The 15169-nt window shown below is 41.2% G+C and overlaps 1 protein-coding gene across 5 annotated transcripts in view; it reads left to right on the top strand.

Annotated features, from left to right (window-relative positions):
• The window catches only part of HIVEP2 (HIVEP zinc finger 2), a 228362-nt gene that overhangs the window by 146917 nt on the left and 66276 nt on the right, over positions 1-15169 (top strand). The window lies entirely within an intron of this gene.

Here is a 15169-nt window from a genome sequence, read left to right on the forward strand (position 1 = left end):
CTCTTTGGATTGGGTTGCCTGAGCCTTGGATGGCTGGGCGCATATGTAAACACTCAATAAATCCCATTGGTTGATGTGTTGTACTCTCCCAAGTGTTTAGTACAGTGCTCTGCACATAGTAAACATTCAATAAATGCCACTGATTAATTGATACGAGGCAGGCTGAAGGATGCTACAGGGATCTTGTGGGAATATCATAAGGAGAATTCAGAAATAGCATGGCCTGTTGGAAAGAGCACAGCCCTGGGAGTTGGAGGACCTGGGTTCTAACCCCATTTCTGCCCCTTGCATGCTATGTGACCTTGGGCAAGTCATGTAACTTCCCAATGCCTCAGTTTCCTCAACTGTAAAGTGGGGATTCAATACCTGTCTCCTTCCTACTTTGACTGTGAGCCCCATGGGTTAGGTACTTTATCTAGCCTGATAAACTTGTATCTACTCCAGCCCTTAGAACAGTGCTTGACACATAGTAAGCACTTAACAAATAACATTAAAAAAAAGGGGGCAACCCTGTAGCAGACTCAAACTCCAAGGATAATACCTGGAGGTTTAATAGTTCTGGAAAAACATCCCAGACCTGAATCTGGATCTCAAAACATTGACATGGTTTATTCTGGATAGGGTTATGTCCTTCACCTTCTCTGACTCTGGATTTTCTTTCCCTTTGTGAAAAATGATTTTCCCTTTTATTTCTGCATGCTTTCTCTCAATCACATACATGCTCTCCCACACTCAGTTGGTCACGTACTTTCATAAACATACCCAGCATACACTGAGACACTCACAAAACTATGGCCTCCACACATGCCCCCTTCCATGCTTTCTATGATTTAATCAGTGGTATTTATTGAGCACTTACTAGGTGCAGAGCACTGTACTAAGCACTTGGGAAAGTACAATACAACAGAAATGCTGTATTGTAGGCTGAGTATAGGAGATGGTCTCCCTAAGGGGAGGAGTCTAAAATATTGTATTTGGAAATAATTTCTGAAAATAGTAATTTAAACTCAGAATACATTGAATTTGATGGAAAAAGCGATAAGGTCTCTTTATCCTCCCAAGGATAAACAGCATCCCTTGAAATGAATAAATTTTTCAAGTGTAATCAAATGTTCCTGGTTTCAGCTGTCATAAAGCAAAATATCTCTTAGATCAATATGCATATAATTTCACATGCATAGTTTTATAAGAATAAGATTTACAGGTGACATGTAGAAGCAGCATGGCTTAGTGGATAGAGCATGGTCCTGGGAATGAGAAGGACCTGGGTTCTAATGCTGGTTCTGCCAAATGTCTGCTGTGTGACCTTGGGCAAGTCACTTAACTTCTCTGGGCCTCAGTTACATCATCTGTAAGATGGGGATGAAGAGTGTGAGTCCCATATGGGACAGGCACTGTGTCCAACCAGATCAACCTGTATCTACCCCAGTTCTTAGAACAGTGCTTGGCACATAGTACCATCATCGTCATCATCAGCATCACATGTTTCTTCTACAGGCTTTCTCTAGAGTAGGAAAATGAATCTGGAGGGCTAGTTTTGGGAGTCTGTGGCTCAGTGGCTGTCTGGAGTCTTTCCCTAGATTGTTTCCTACTGTTCTGACTGGTTCAGTGAGTGTTGGATGTGTTTCTAAAACTATTCAGTAGATACCTTTATACTCCAGATCAGGTCCCAAACTTGAACCATAGAAGTTCAAGAACAGATATTACAAAAGTTAATCATATATCCTTAAGCCCATAAACTGCCACCCTAGGTGGCAACAAGAGATAGGAAATTCAGTCCACAGAGGGGTTTCATTGTCCAAAAGGCAAGAGAAGTAGAACAAAATCAAATTCTGTGAGCTAGACTGATTTAGCATCCTCACTGACACCTGAGGCAGCCATAGATTGCAAATGTTGAAAAAAAGTGTTAAATTTAATGGTTTTTACTGGAAGAGATTGAGTAAAATTAATTAGCATCATACTCCAAACTTCAAAAACATAAATGCCATTGAATTATCAATCTCCCTCCTCCACAACCCCTATTCCTCTCACCCACAAAAAAACAAAACCTTGTTTTTGGAAAATCAGAAAAATTTTACTTTTGAGATTCCTCCACACTCCACTCTTGGGCAGCTGCCTAGAAGACACTTTCAACAATCTCTTGGATAGAAATAAACAAACTAGTTTACCTTTCTTCACATCAGGAAGAAACAGTCCAATTCAGATATCATGAATATCAGTGTGTATAGTTACGGTTTCCAAACAGTCATTGAAGTTTTCAAGCTTTAATGAAGTTAAGAGCTTGGGAACTTCCGATTTCTATCCGAACATGGTGCATATGTGACAGAATTGTCCATAATTCAGGTCTTCTAGTAGGAGGGCATTTTGATACCATTCCTGCTAGCTGGAAAGTAGAAGTATGGCCTAGTGACTAGAGCACAGGCCTGGGAGTTAGAAGGACCTGGGTTCTAATCCTGACTCTATCAGTGGTCTGCTGTGTGACTTCGGGCAGGTCACATAACTTCTTTTTGCCTCTGTCACCTAATCTGTACAATGGTAAAATGATTAAGACTGTGATCTCCATGTGGGACCTGGACTGTGTCCAACCTGATTAGCTTGTATCTCCCCCAGTGGTTAGTATGGTGCCTGGCACATAGTAACCACCTAACAAATGCCATTTAAAAAAAAGTTAAATAAAATTTCATGAGAACAAGCCTGTTCCTGCTTTGCTTCCAGATGTTTGTTTGATCCCAAGAAGGGGCTCCTTTTAGAGAAGCAGCGTGGCTCAGTGGAAAGAGCCCAGGCTTGGCAGTCAGAGGTCATGGGTTAAAATCCCAGCTCAGCCACTTGTCAGTTGTGTGACTTCGGGCAAGTCACTTCACTTCTCTGGTCCTCAGTTCCCCCATCTGTAAATTGGGGATTAAGACTGTTAGCCCCACATGGGACAATCTGATCACCTTGTATCCTTCCCAGTGCTTAGAACAGTGCTTTGCACATAGTAAGTGCTTAACAAATGCCATCATTATTATTATTATTACCAGTTGGAAATAGAGGGCTGGTCCACCTAGGTCGTAGTCCCAGACCTGAGCTGAAGTGCCAAAATGCTTCCCTGATAGGGTTGTGAAACCCTGTTTGAACTGGAAGTAGACTTTAACTTATTTCCTGGTAGGAAAGGTGGAGAGAGCTATTCCATACCTTATCCTTAGGGCCCAGTGAACTCCCATACATGGACTAGAGATTTCCTGGAAATGAGGGCCTGGATTACTCCCAGTTGGCCCATACTCAGCCACGGTACTTCAGTTCCCACCCCACAATCTGCCAGACTGAAGCTAGGCTTGATTTTGTTTTCAAGACCCAGGATCTACAAGTGAAGCCTAGATAAGGCTGGGCTGCTCAGAGTTGGAAAACTTTGTGAACTTTCTGTTCCTCCTCCCAGAGTAAAAATCCGGCTTTTACTTCATCTGTTCTGAAATGGGTGTACTTGTCTTAGGCCACCCTGCCAAAAGTGTGTCCCTGGGTCTCTCAAAACAAAAACCTAGGGGAAAAATGACTTCTTTTCCTTTTGAGGCACCCAACTGTTGCCAACTCACGGCTTACTGAAATAGCCTAGGAAAGAGTAGTAATTGGCAGAATGGGTTTGGAAAATTCAGGAAGTCCATGGGTGTTCACATTCTCTCACACATTTTCTCTCTCACTCTTTGTCTCTCCCCCACTTACACACTTGCTTTCTCTCTCACAGTCTCTTTCTCTCTCTCTCTCTCTCTCTTTCCCTCCCTCTGTCCCTCCCCCCCTCCCTCCCCCTCCCTTTTTATTGTCCATGAGATAGAAATGGAGCCTGGAAAGAGGAAGCAAGAGCATTTTTAAATGGATACTTAAATCTGCAAATTTTCATTAGGCTGTCTGAACTGAGTGGTCCTCTCAATTGGGGCATTTCTTGATGTAAACCCCAGATGTTCAAAAGGCTGACGCTGGAATTGAGTTGGCTGGTTCCAGCATATTTTACATTTTTTTCACAGAGTAGTTTTTGAATTTCAGAATAGATGCTCTTGATTAAACCAGCTGAAGACTGTGTTAATGGTACTGTAATTACCATTTGTCATTACCTTGTGTGCTAATGATTAAAGCAAACATTTAATAACTGTAAGGTAGTAAATATACTTTAGAGTTTGATCCATAAAAAGATCCCCATTAACAAGAATGCTTTTGTATATGACTTAATTATTCATCGGCTATTCTAGAGCCTGATTCTGCAATCAGACTTAAGTGAAGGTTTTGAGTATTCCAGCACTTGCAAAAACAAGCACTAAAATGGCTTGATCACAGTTTTTCTCACATCTTGTCCTAGTATTCTTTGCTATTTATACATAGGAATATAAGTGCATAAAAAACAACTATTCCTGGTAGGATTAATGACCCATCCAGTCCAGTATTCTGTGTCTGGCAGTGGCAGCAGGATGCTTGAAGAAACAGTGGTAATGGTTTCCTTCTTAGGCATTAATTTGTGTTTGATCAGTATAATTGGACTCTTTAGTGGAAACTCAACTTTGCTTGGGAGCCTGGAGGAGTAGAGGTATCAAGAAGAAGGTGAGAGGAGAAGAAAAGGGTGGTAAGAGGAGTGGATTTTCAAGTCACTTAACTTCTCTGTGCTTCATTTTCCTCATCTGTAAAATGGGGATTCAGTGCTTGTTCTCCCTCCTTTTTAGACTGTGACTCCCACTTGGGGAAGAGACTTTATGTAATCTAATTAATTTGTATCTGCCCCAGAACTTAAAACAGTGCCTGATGCATAGTAAGTGCTTAGCAAATATAATGATAATAATGGTAATGATGATAATAATGATAATAATAATGTCTCATGGCATGATAGCCACCGTAGAGAAGGGAGAAAGAGTTTAGAGAAAAAGTGTTGTCTAGTGGAAAGAGTACTGGCCTGGGAGTCAAGGGGCCTGGGCTCTAATCCCAGTTCTGCCACTTATCTGCTGAGTGACCTTGGGCAAGTCACTTAACTTCTCTGTGCCTCAGTGGCCTCATCTCTAAGACTGTGAACCACACTGATTATGACTGTGAGCCACATGTGGGACATGGACTGTTTCCAACCTGATTAGCTTGTTTCTATCCCAGCCGTAGTACAGTACCTGGCTTATAGTAAATGCTGAACAAAGACCATTAAAAAAGGGCAGTTTACCAAGATCTATTGATCTGAAAGCAGTGTGGCAAGGGAAAGCATCTTTAGGTATATTGCTAAGTCTCGGTGGTCCTGCACTAAGGCCCCCAGGCTCAGCCGTGCATTTGAAAATGCAATGCCAATGGAAGACTCAGCGGGACATGCAATGATATCTGTGCAGGGTTGGCCAGGAGAAGACCCCTTAAAGCCTGGGGTTGAATCTCCTCTGCCCTAGGATACATTTGCAAGTTAACAGCTTATTCAGTTTATTTTGTAAAGCTAGCTCCATATACCAAATAGAAATACAGATGCTGTTCATTCTCTTTGAACTGTAGGAGTGAGAAGCAGCGTGGCTCAGTGGAAAGACCACGGGCTTTGGAGTCAGGGCTCATGAGTTCGAATCCCAGCTCTGCCACTTGGCTGTGTGACTGTGGGCAAGTCACTTAACTTCTCTGGGCCTCAGTTCCCTCATCTGTAAAATGGGGATTAAGACTGTGAGCCCCACGTGGGACAACCTGATTCCCCTATGTCTACCCCAGCGCTTAGAACGGTGCTCGGCACATAGTAAGCGCTTAACAAATACCAACATTATTATTATTAACATTATTATTATGTGTGTGGTGCTTATTACAGTCAGTTGTCCTTTCATGAAGAACCCTGTGTGAAGCAAAACTTGCTTGTACTACTCCTTCTGAATCTGAAGCCCTGCACTGACAACAACCATTTCTTCCAACACCGCCTCGTCTTCTCTCCGCAGAAGCTCTCGCTGATCAACAGCATATAATAATAATAGTACTTGTGGTAGTTGTTAAGCACTTACTATGTGACAGACACTATACTAAGCGCTGGAGTGTATAGAAGCAAATAGGGTAGGACAAAGTCCCTGTTCCATGTGGGGCTCACAGTCTCAATCCCCATTTTACAGATGAGGTAACTGTGGCACAAAGAGGTGAAGTGCTTTGCCCAAGGTCACACAGCGAACAAGTATCAGAGCTGGAATTAGAACCCAAGTCCTTCTGACTCCTAGGTCCGTGCTCTATCCACTACACCATGCTGCTTCCCAAACATTTATCCAAAATGTGTAGTGAACATATGTGTTATGGGAGAACAGCCCGTAATACAGATATGTGGCATATTAAATGTAGCAATTCCAGTTGGTTTTCCTTTGGACTTTTACAAATTAAACAGGTCTAACCCAAAGTTGGGATTTCATTCTAGACTGTTAGCTCACAGTGGGCGGGGAACATGTCTGTCAACTCTGTTATATTGTACTCTCCCTTGCACATCATACACTACCTTGCTCACAGTAAGCATTCAAACAATACAATTGATTGAGTCATTGAAATTACACTTTGCATATCATCTTATTAATTAATGTTGGTATTTGTTAAGCACTTACTACATGCAGACCACTATTGTAAGTGCTGGGGTAGATACAGGGTAATCAGGTTGTCCCACGTGAGGGTAACAGTTAATTCCCATTTGACAGGTGAGGTCACTGAGGCCCAGAGAAGTTAAGTGACTTGCCCACAGTCACACAGCTGACGAGCGGCAGAGCGGGGATTCGAACCCATGGCCTCTGACTCCCAAGCTCGGGCTCTTTCCACTGAGCCACGCTGCTTCTCTTATCCCAAGCAGAAGGTTCATGCTGGCTACTACCCCCTTATTAAGAGTGTAAGGGGAATGAATTGGAAAAATGGAAGAGCGTGGGGAAGAAGCAGTTCCTTTTTTCCCCCTCTTGCCCACTTTTCCCCCTAAACACCCAAACCCATGATCCTTCAGGAAATCTTGTATGGACAGGAGACTGCAGGAGAGGTGCTTTGCTCCAAAGTGGATGTATGTGGTTTACAATAGACTATATTGTATCTTATTCTTGGCTTCTGACCAGGAATGGTCGCAGAGTCTCCAAGATGATTTCTCTGTCAGGATGTCAGGGGCTTTGGGCATATGTGTGCATTCTTGAGGGGAGGCCTATTGGTTAGATCACCTTTACTTCTAGGACTTTAGTTGAGGATCTTTTAACTTTGTGGAGACCCCATTGAATTTGCTGGTTGTGAAGCTTGAGGAGAAGCTGGGGACAGATCTTCTAACCCTTAGGGAATCAATCAGTGTATAAATAATAATAATAACAATAGCAATAATATTTTAAAGTGTTTACTCTGTGCCAAGAAATTGCACTTTGTCAGTGTGACTCACTTTTTCCCTCTTTCTCTTCTCTTCTCATTTCACTGCTTTTCTTTCCTTCATCCTCCACCCCCCAATCCCCCCAGGAATGGCAATGGTGACAGACTGCATTATGTCTTGTCTCATGTTCCCATTGCACTGCAGCCATGTTCTTAGTTATATGACACCCAAAAACAATCTATCAACATTTCCCTATTCAGTCATTGCCTTTAGCATACATTCATGAATATTTGAGTGTCAGCTACTTACTAGGTTTGTGCACTTTTGTTCTAGCCCACTAGAAATACAAATTGGGTTTTTTAAGCTTTGGGATGTTGTCCAAGGAGAACAATTAAATATGTATTTTTTTAAATTTCTGAAGATTTTCTTTTTTTCCCTAATAAAAGTGAAAGATGTCCTTCAAACCAAATGAGAAAAATGATTACTCTTTTACTGAATTGAAAGCTCATACAAAAACACACTCAGTTCTGCCAGCTTAGAGGTATTCACTGTATGTTTTGGCTAAAATGCAACAGCAGAACTTGGGATTGTGTTGTGCTGTTCAAGCTGGTTTTGTGCATACACTTGTAGATTCTTTGGTGGAAGTTTTCCTTAACATGGGAATTTGCATTCATTCACTCAATCATATTTATTGAGCGCTTACTGTGTGCAGAACACTGTCCTAAGCACTTGGAAAGTACAGTTCGGCAACAACTAGAGACAGTCCCTACCCAACAATGGGCTCACCATCTAGAATGCCTCCCCATCCCCTCCCATCCTCACTTTATAGAACTGGGGCAGCTGACATTTAGTCGACCAACAAGCTGGCCTTATGTAATTCAGGGGCCTGAGCAGCATTTGATAGCTTTCCTCCAATTGAGTTGTATGTTAATTTTCTAGGGCTGGGAATATTTGAGGGATGAGCTATATGCAGCCCATGTAATATGGGGCAGTTCTCAGATGCTTTATTAGACTGAGAATCCCATGTGAGACAGAGACTGTGTCCAACCAAAATATCTTGTATCTGCCATAGCCCTTAGTACAATGTCTGGCACATAGTAAGCGCTTAACAAATACCACAAGTATTATTTTCATCCTATAACCTTCCTCCACCCCCATCTAGTTTCCCCAGAGTTTTGTTCCTCATAATAGCTCAGCAGATTGGGAGGGAATCCAGAGAAGGCCGAGCAGGGGAGGAAGCTGGCTCATCTCATTCGTGGAGTCTGCGGTTGGCGTGGGCTCCGTCGGACAGCTGTTCCGCAGCCCCAGATGCTGCGTTCCTTTGGGAAGTCCCTGGAAATCCTCAGGGGTCTTGACCTCTGTTTATGAAACTGGGTGATAAGTCATCAATAGTATTTGTTGTGTGACTGTTGGGTGCAGAGCACTTAGAAGAATACAATAGAAGGAGATGTGGGCCTTGTCCAAGAAGTTTGTATGGCTAATTGGTAGATTTTTTAATAGGCTAACAAACTAAGGCGGTAGTATTACGGTAACAGCCCTATGAGGGAGAAGTTGGGAGGATGAAAAGACCTTAAGGTGGGTTGATTCTCTTTCTCCATTCCTGAGCCTCCAAGTGAGTTGTGGTTTTGGCCTGGCTTTTTGTGGCATACATAATAACTGTGGTATTTGTTAAGCACTTACTGTATGCCAGGCACTGTAGTAAAGGCTGGGGTAGATAGAAGCAAATCGGGTTGGACACAGTCCCTGCCCCACATCGGGCTCATAGGCTCAATCCCCATTTTATAGATGGGGTAACTGAGGCACAGAGAAAATTAAATGATTTGCTCAAGGTCACACAGCAGATGATTGGCGGAGCCAGGATTCAAATCTATGACTTTCTGATTCCCAGGCCCATGCTCTATCCACTACACCATGCTACTTCCGCTACATACATCTGTGCCTGCGCTCATTTTGGGTGCTTGTTGACTTCGCCTCCCCTACAAGAAGCTTCCAGTTCTCAGGGTCTCGTGTATCTTCCAGCATGTCTGCATAGAATAAGTTGAACAGGACCAGCATGGGCCCACATTGCAACCCTGCTTTACTCTTTTCAGTGGGTCAGACAGATCACCTGGCTGCCGTATTGTGATAAAGTTCAGTTAGAATCTTACCAAAATTGTCGGGGTCTCCTGAATCCCCTAGCTGTCTTCTTCCTACAGAAGTAATAACAGAGCACCCATGAATATTATTGACTGACTCGCAGTCCGATTGATTTGGCTTATCAACCTCCTTTGGGGGATATCTAGTCAGCTAGGAAAAAAAGTGCATGATTGGAAATAGGAAAACTCTTGTTATTTATTGGTAGAAAGACTATTGTAACAATTGCGAGAAGACACCATATTCCCCCAAATGCTTTAATTCTGTGTCTTCTCTTAACAAATAAGAGATGACATGCAGTGGGTCCCTAAATTATTCATAAATGTACACAAACATCCATATCTTTAATACTTTCGAAGGAGACAGTTATGTGACAGATGACAGATGAGAAGCATTTTTCTAGTGAAAAAGTCCTTGAAATCTCTTGAATCTGTTAAGTATAACTTTCCTGCTAAGAGAGATAAGAAAACATTTGAGATGATTGCATATTTTTTAAGTGTTGTGTACATTTGGATAATTTATCAGTTGGAAATCAGCTACAAACTTAGTTTATATCAAAGAACCAATGCCAATTAACTAGTCAGTTCTGTTTAATTGAAAGAATTATGAAAGGACAAACTCTGAAAGGACTCACTGAATCACATATTATACCACACACATTCTTCTTTGAAAGGGCAGAGTTGACCTACAGGGCATGGGACAAGGCCTATTTGTTCTGATAGGAATTTACCTAGATTACAAAGGCGATCTATCTGATAGAAATCAGGAAGCCTTTTTATTGAAGATATTTTATTACTCAGTTTTAATTATTTATTACTACTACTATCATTATTACTAGGTTATTTTATTATAGATGTGCCCTGAGGCTTTTATACATTGTGTGCATTTTGTAAATCTAATGAATAAATTAAATAAAAATAATTAAATCCACTTTGTGGTGGGCCCTGTGAATTACTGTTCAGAACAGATGCTGTTAGTTAACATTTTTAGAAGAACAAATGGTTTTGAATCTTATTACTCATAGTGGTAACAGGATTACTCAAATGCTATTTTATACACCTGATAGGATTAACTTTAGAAAAATGTCATATACAATATATAAATCTCTTAAACAAATGTTAAGAATGTTTTTGTAGTTTGTAGCTTCAGGGGTTTTGTATCAAACAAGATGAAGTTTTCTAAAATTTAGTGAAATTTACAAAAGAATGATGAACCATTTCAAAATTCAATTACCGACCCATATTACTTGTTCCTATGGGCTAAAAACCCTAATCATAGTTTACTATGATTGGTGATGTCACACTGTTTCTGATAGGGTGACTTACTGTACCTAGAACCTTCCAGGCTTTTCTGTTGAATTCTTCTTTTTGGAAACACTGGTGATGATATTATTATTCAAACCCTATCAGAACCCTTGATTTTGGAGGAAAAAAAAAAGAGGTATTGTTTCTTCCCCTGACTCGCTGACAGGTTGCCAGCTAGTTAAGCGACTGCAAAAATCACTGCCGTCTGAGAAGCTCAGATTGATGTAAGCAGCCTACTCCAGATGGCTGTTCTCTGCTTTGTACCAGAGTTTTATAGAATCTTAGTGGTTGCATACTTGGGGTTATGAGGTGTACTGTTCCACTTGTTTTTGCCAGAAATGTACAATGCATTGTGTGCTTGTTTGGGACACACAAAATAGTTTCAAGCAAAGAAGATGGGGGAGGAATCAGAGTGAAAGGAAGTAAACATGTAGACGTTTTTAGTGGTTGGATTGCCTGGTAGATGCAAAGTCTTGCAGTGTAGAGCTTCGTTGACTTTGGTCCAAATAGGATACAGTTGAGCAATATGCAGGAAGCAATCTTTTCCTAGAAGTATGCCTTTCCACTCCTTTTAAATTATGCTACAACTCAGACATGTCTGGAGGCTGGACTCTGAGCATCAGACACCATTGAAAATAGATCTGTTTATTACAGGGCAGCATACCAATAAGGGAATCCTGAATATGATTTTTAAAGGAAAAAAAAGTGTCTAGTCTGGTGAAGTACTAGTGATAAGGACAATTAATCAGTTCTGGTGCAGCTGTTTCCTGACATTTCTGCAAATTGTTGTGGAAAAATTAATGAAGGTTAGTTCAGTAATGGTTTCAAGCTTCACTAGTGGAAAATGTGACAGTATTTCCATCAGCAATTAAGAAGTTGGGCTGATTTTTTTTTCTATAGAGGAAGTGGTATCATGCTTGCATTCCACAGGAAACGGAAAACGACATTCAAATGGGTGGTGGAGAGAAGCCCTGGTGGGGGGAAGCCACCTAGTGGTATTCCTGTGCTGCCCAAAATAGTTGACAGCCAAAATTAGGACTTTGCTCCGAACATGGTTTTACAACATGTAACTCTCAAATCATTCATAAAAATGGTTTACAAGAAGAATGTCATGATACCATTTTGGAAAATTTTGACTCCACTGTGCTAAACTTTCTTTTCAAGTTTAGAAAGATCAAAAAGTATTCTTCTTAAGTTTGGGAAACATAAAGTAGAAGTTCTTACAAACAGAAAGTGAAACAGACCAATTTACTCCTACAGTTCAATTGGGGTCCCTGTTCACATCCTGTGTAACCCTGTGGGATTTTCCCCGGTATTACTTACAAATTTTCCCATGGGGTCATACAGGATGTGAATTAAAGTAAACACATGGCATAAATGATGAAAAGGAAATTGGCTTTTTAAAAAAATCATTTTATTGTTAGCATCCCAAACTGTTATTAGGCACATAGGAAAGGATTTCTTTAATTTTACATTACCGTGTTGTAAATAGACAAATGCAACAGAGTTTTAAAACACATAACTCTCAAATCATTCATAAAATTGGTTACGAGAAGAATGTCTTGATAACCTTTTGGAAAATTTTGACTTTATTGTGCTAAACTTTCTTTTCAAGTTTAGAAAGATCAAAAAATATTCTTCTTAAGTTTGGGGGGAAAACATATGAAAAACATATTCTTCCACATCTGTTATACCTGGAGTTTAAAGTGACATTTTATGGTCTAGTCCTTCCTCCCCTATCTTCCTTCCCCCCTGCAAAAAAAATTAATGCTTTATATTGGATGTAATTTTATATAATGTCATTCTCCCCAAAGTCACACAGACATTTTCTTTGTCTCTCTTTCCCCTTGGCCTCTCTCTCTCTCCTCTCCCTCCCTTTCTTTTTCCTTCTCCCTTTGTCCCTCTCTCACCCTCTCTCCTTTTTTCTCCTACTCCCTCTCTACACTCTTCCTCTTTTTTTTTTTTTACTGGTATTTGTTAAGCACTTACTATGTACCAGACACTAATAAGTGCCGGGGTAGATACAAGGTTATCCAGTTGGACACAGTACATGTCCCACACTAGGCTCACAGTCTTAATCCTATTTTACAAACTAGGTAACTGAGGCACAGAGCAGTTAAGTGACTTAGGCAAGGTCACACAACAGACAACTGTGGAGTCAGAAATGGAACCCAGGTCTTTCTGACACCCAGGCCTGTGCTCTATCTTCTAGGCCATACTGCTCCTCTTTCTCTCATATACACATTCTGTTACATACTCTGTAATTTTGTCTCTCATTCTTTTTTAAATGGCATTTATTAAGTGCTTACTATGTGTCAATCGCTGTTCTAAACTCAGGGGTAAAGAAAAGTTTATCAGGTTGGATACAGTCTGTGTCCTAAACTGGACTCACAGTGGAGGTTGAAGGGAGGAGGACTTAATCCTCATTTTATAGATGAGGTAACAAAGGCACAGAGAAGTTAAGTGACTTGTCCAAGGTCACACAACAAGCAGTTGGCAGAACCAAGATTAGAATCCAGGTCCTCTGACTCCCAGGCCAATATTCTTACCACTAGACCATACTCCAAAAATAGTGAATCTATGGAGAATTTGGCAAAAGGGAAGATCTCTGCACACAGTAAGTGCTCAGTAAATATCACTGATTGATCTCTCTCCATAAAGAGGGACTGGCTTCACGGTAACTGGCAGAGGGACCCTGATCTCTACTCAGTGATAGTACATTCCTGGGAGCTGTATATTAGAAAAGAGACCTTTACATTCATCTTATCTCCCTCTCATAGGCGAATAATATGTAGAGAGTCCAATTTTTCAATTGGAGTATTGGAGTGGAAAAAGGGCAAGGATTTTGAGGGGGTTGGGGACTGGGAGTGGACAGGCTGCCAAGACCTAGGAAGTCAGAAAGCCACCATTTTAGGTCTTTTCAACCCTGATTGGAAGCTCTCAAGTCTTGTCAGAAACCTTGGATAAGCAAGTCAGAGAGCCCAGTTATCAGAAAACTCTTGAGGAGATCACCGTAGAGCAGTATCTGTGATGGGCTACGTAAATCCTTGTAGACAGTATCTTCACCAACCTTGTGTGGGAAGAGGGGGAGAGATGCCTACTCTCTAGTCTACCTTCTTCCATGAATAGTCAATCAGTGATATTTGCTGAGTGCTTACTTTGTGGAGAGCACTGTACTAAGTACTCAGTAGACAGCGTAGCTTAGTGGAAAGAGTCCGGGCTTGGGAGTCAGAGATCGTGGGTTCTAATCCAGACTCTGCCATGTGTCAGCTGTGTGACTTTGGGTAAGTCACTTAACTTCTCTGAGCCTCAGTTACCTCATCTGTAAAATGGGGATGAAATCTCTGAGCCCTATGTGGGACAACCCGATTACCTTGTTCTTACCCCAGTGCTTAGAAAAGTGCTTGGCACATAGTAAGTGCTTAACAAATACCAACATTATTATTACAATCAATACAACAGACTTAGCAGACAAGTTTCCTGCCCACAAGGAGTTTACAGTCTAGAAGGGAAGACAGACATTAAAATAAATAATTTATAATGTATAATTAAAATATAAAGCATCAGATATGGCCCATTTGGGGCAGGGTTATTACCCAAGGATGCTCAGTAGATGTTCAAATTGTGAGCTCTACCCCATGAGGGACAGGGTCTGTGTTTAATTTCCCTCTGTGCATTCTATCCCAGCACTTAGAACAGTGTTTTGCACACAGTAAGTGCTTAAGAAATACTGTTATTATTGCTACTACTCTTACTATTACTACTAGTCAATATCAGTCATAAGCAGAGAAGTTGGCCTAGCTCTGCTTCTCTGCTAAAACTCCTCAGAAGACCTTACAAAGCTCCTTTGGAAAGAAGTTGGGTTGGCAGATCCTGCTTAGGTAATGATTCTCCATTTGATGTCAGCATATAGTGCAGAGGGAGGTTGATTTCTCCGTTTCTGCCACCCCACCCCCTCAGGAGCTCTGGATAGGACACGTAGTCCCATCTTTCCACCCTTGGCCAGAGTCCTCAGACTGGCTAAATCAGGGCCTAGATTCTTGTTTTGTTTTATAAAATCAGACAAATTATTGGTGATTGAAAAACAAAATAAAACCATAAGACTAAAAAATAATTGAGATATTAGTGACTGATGCAAGTCTGGGTGTTTCTTCCTTCCTATAGACATCCCACTGAATGAGGTGTGGTTGGGATGTTCTACCTCCAGCACCATTTTTTTCACATATCCAAACAGAATTCCTCTTCTCTCCTTCTCCCCCTGCCTTTTTCTCCATCACATTTGCCTTAACTATCACCATGGGAGGCACATCTCTCCTTAGTTTTCCAAGTTTGAAGCCCTAGAGCCATCTCCTGTTCCTCATTTTCTTCCTCCCTTCCCATTCAGCCCAAATTCCCTGAACACTCCTTTTGGCCTGGAGATAGCAGAGCTAAACAAGTAACTTCAAGGGCCTGGAACTGAGTTATT

Source organism: Ornithorhynchus anatinus, chromosome 2 (genome assembly GCF_004115215.2).
Source record: "Ornithorhynchus anatinus isolate Pmale09 chromosome 2, mOrnAna1.pri.v4, whole genome shotgun sequence".
In the NCBI taxonomy this organism is placed as follows: domain Eukaryota; kingdom Metazoa; phylum Chordata; class Mammalia; order Monotremata; family Ornithorhynchidae; genus Ornithorhynchus; species Ornithorhynchus anatinus.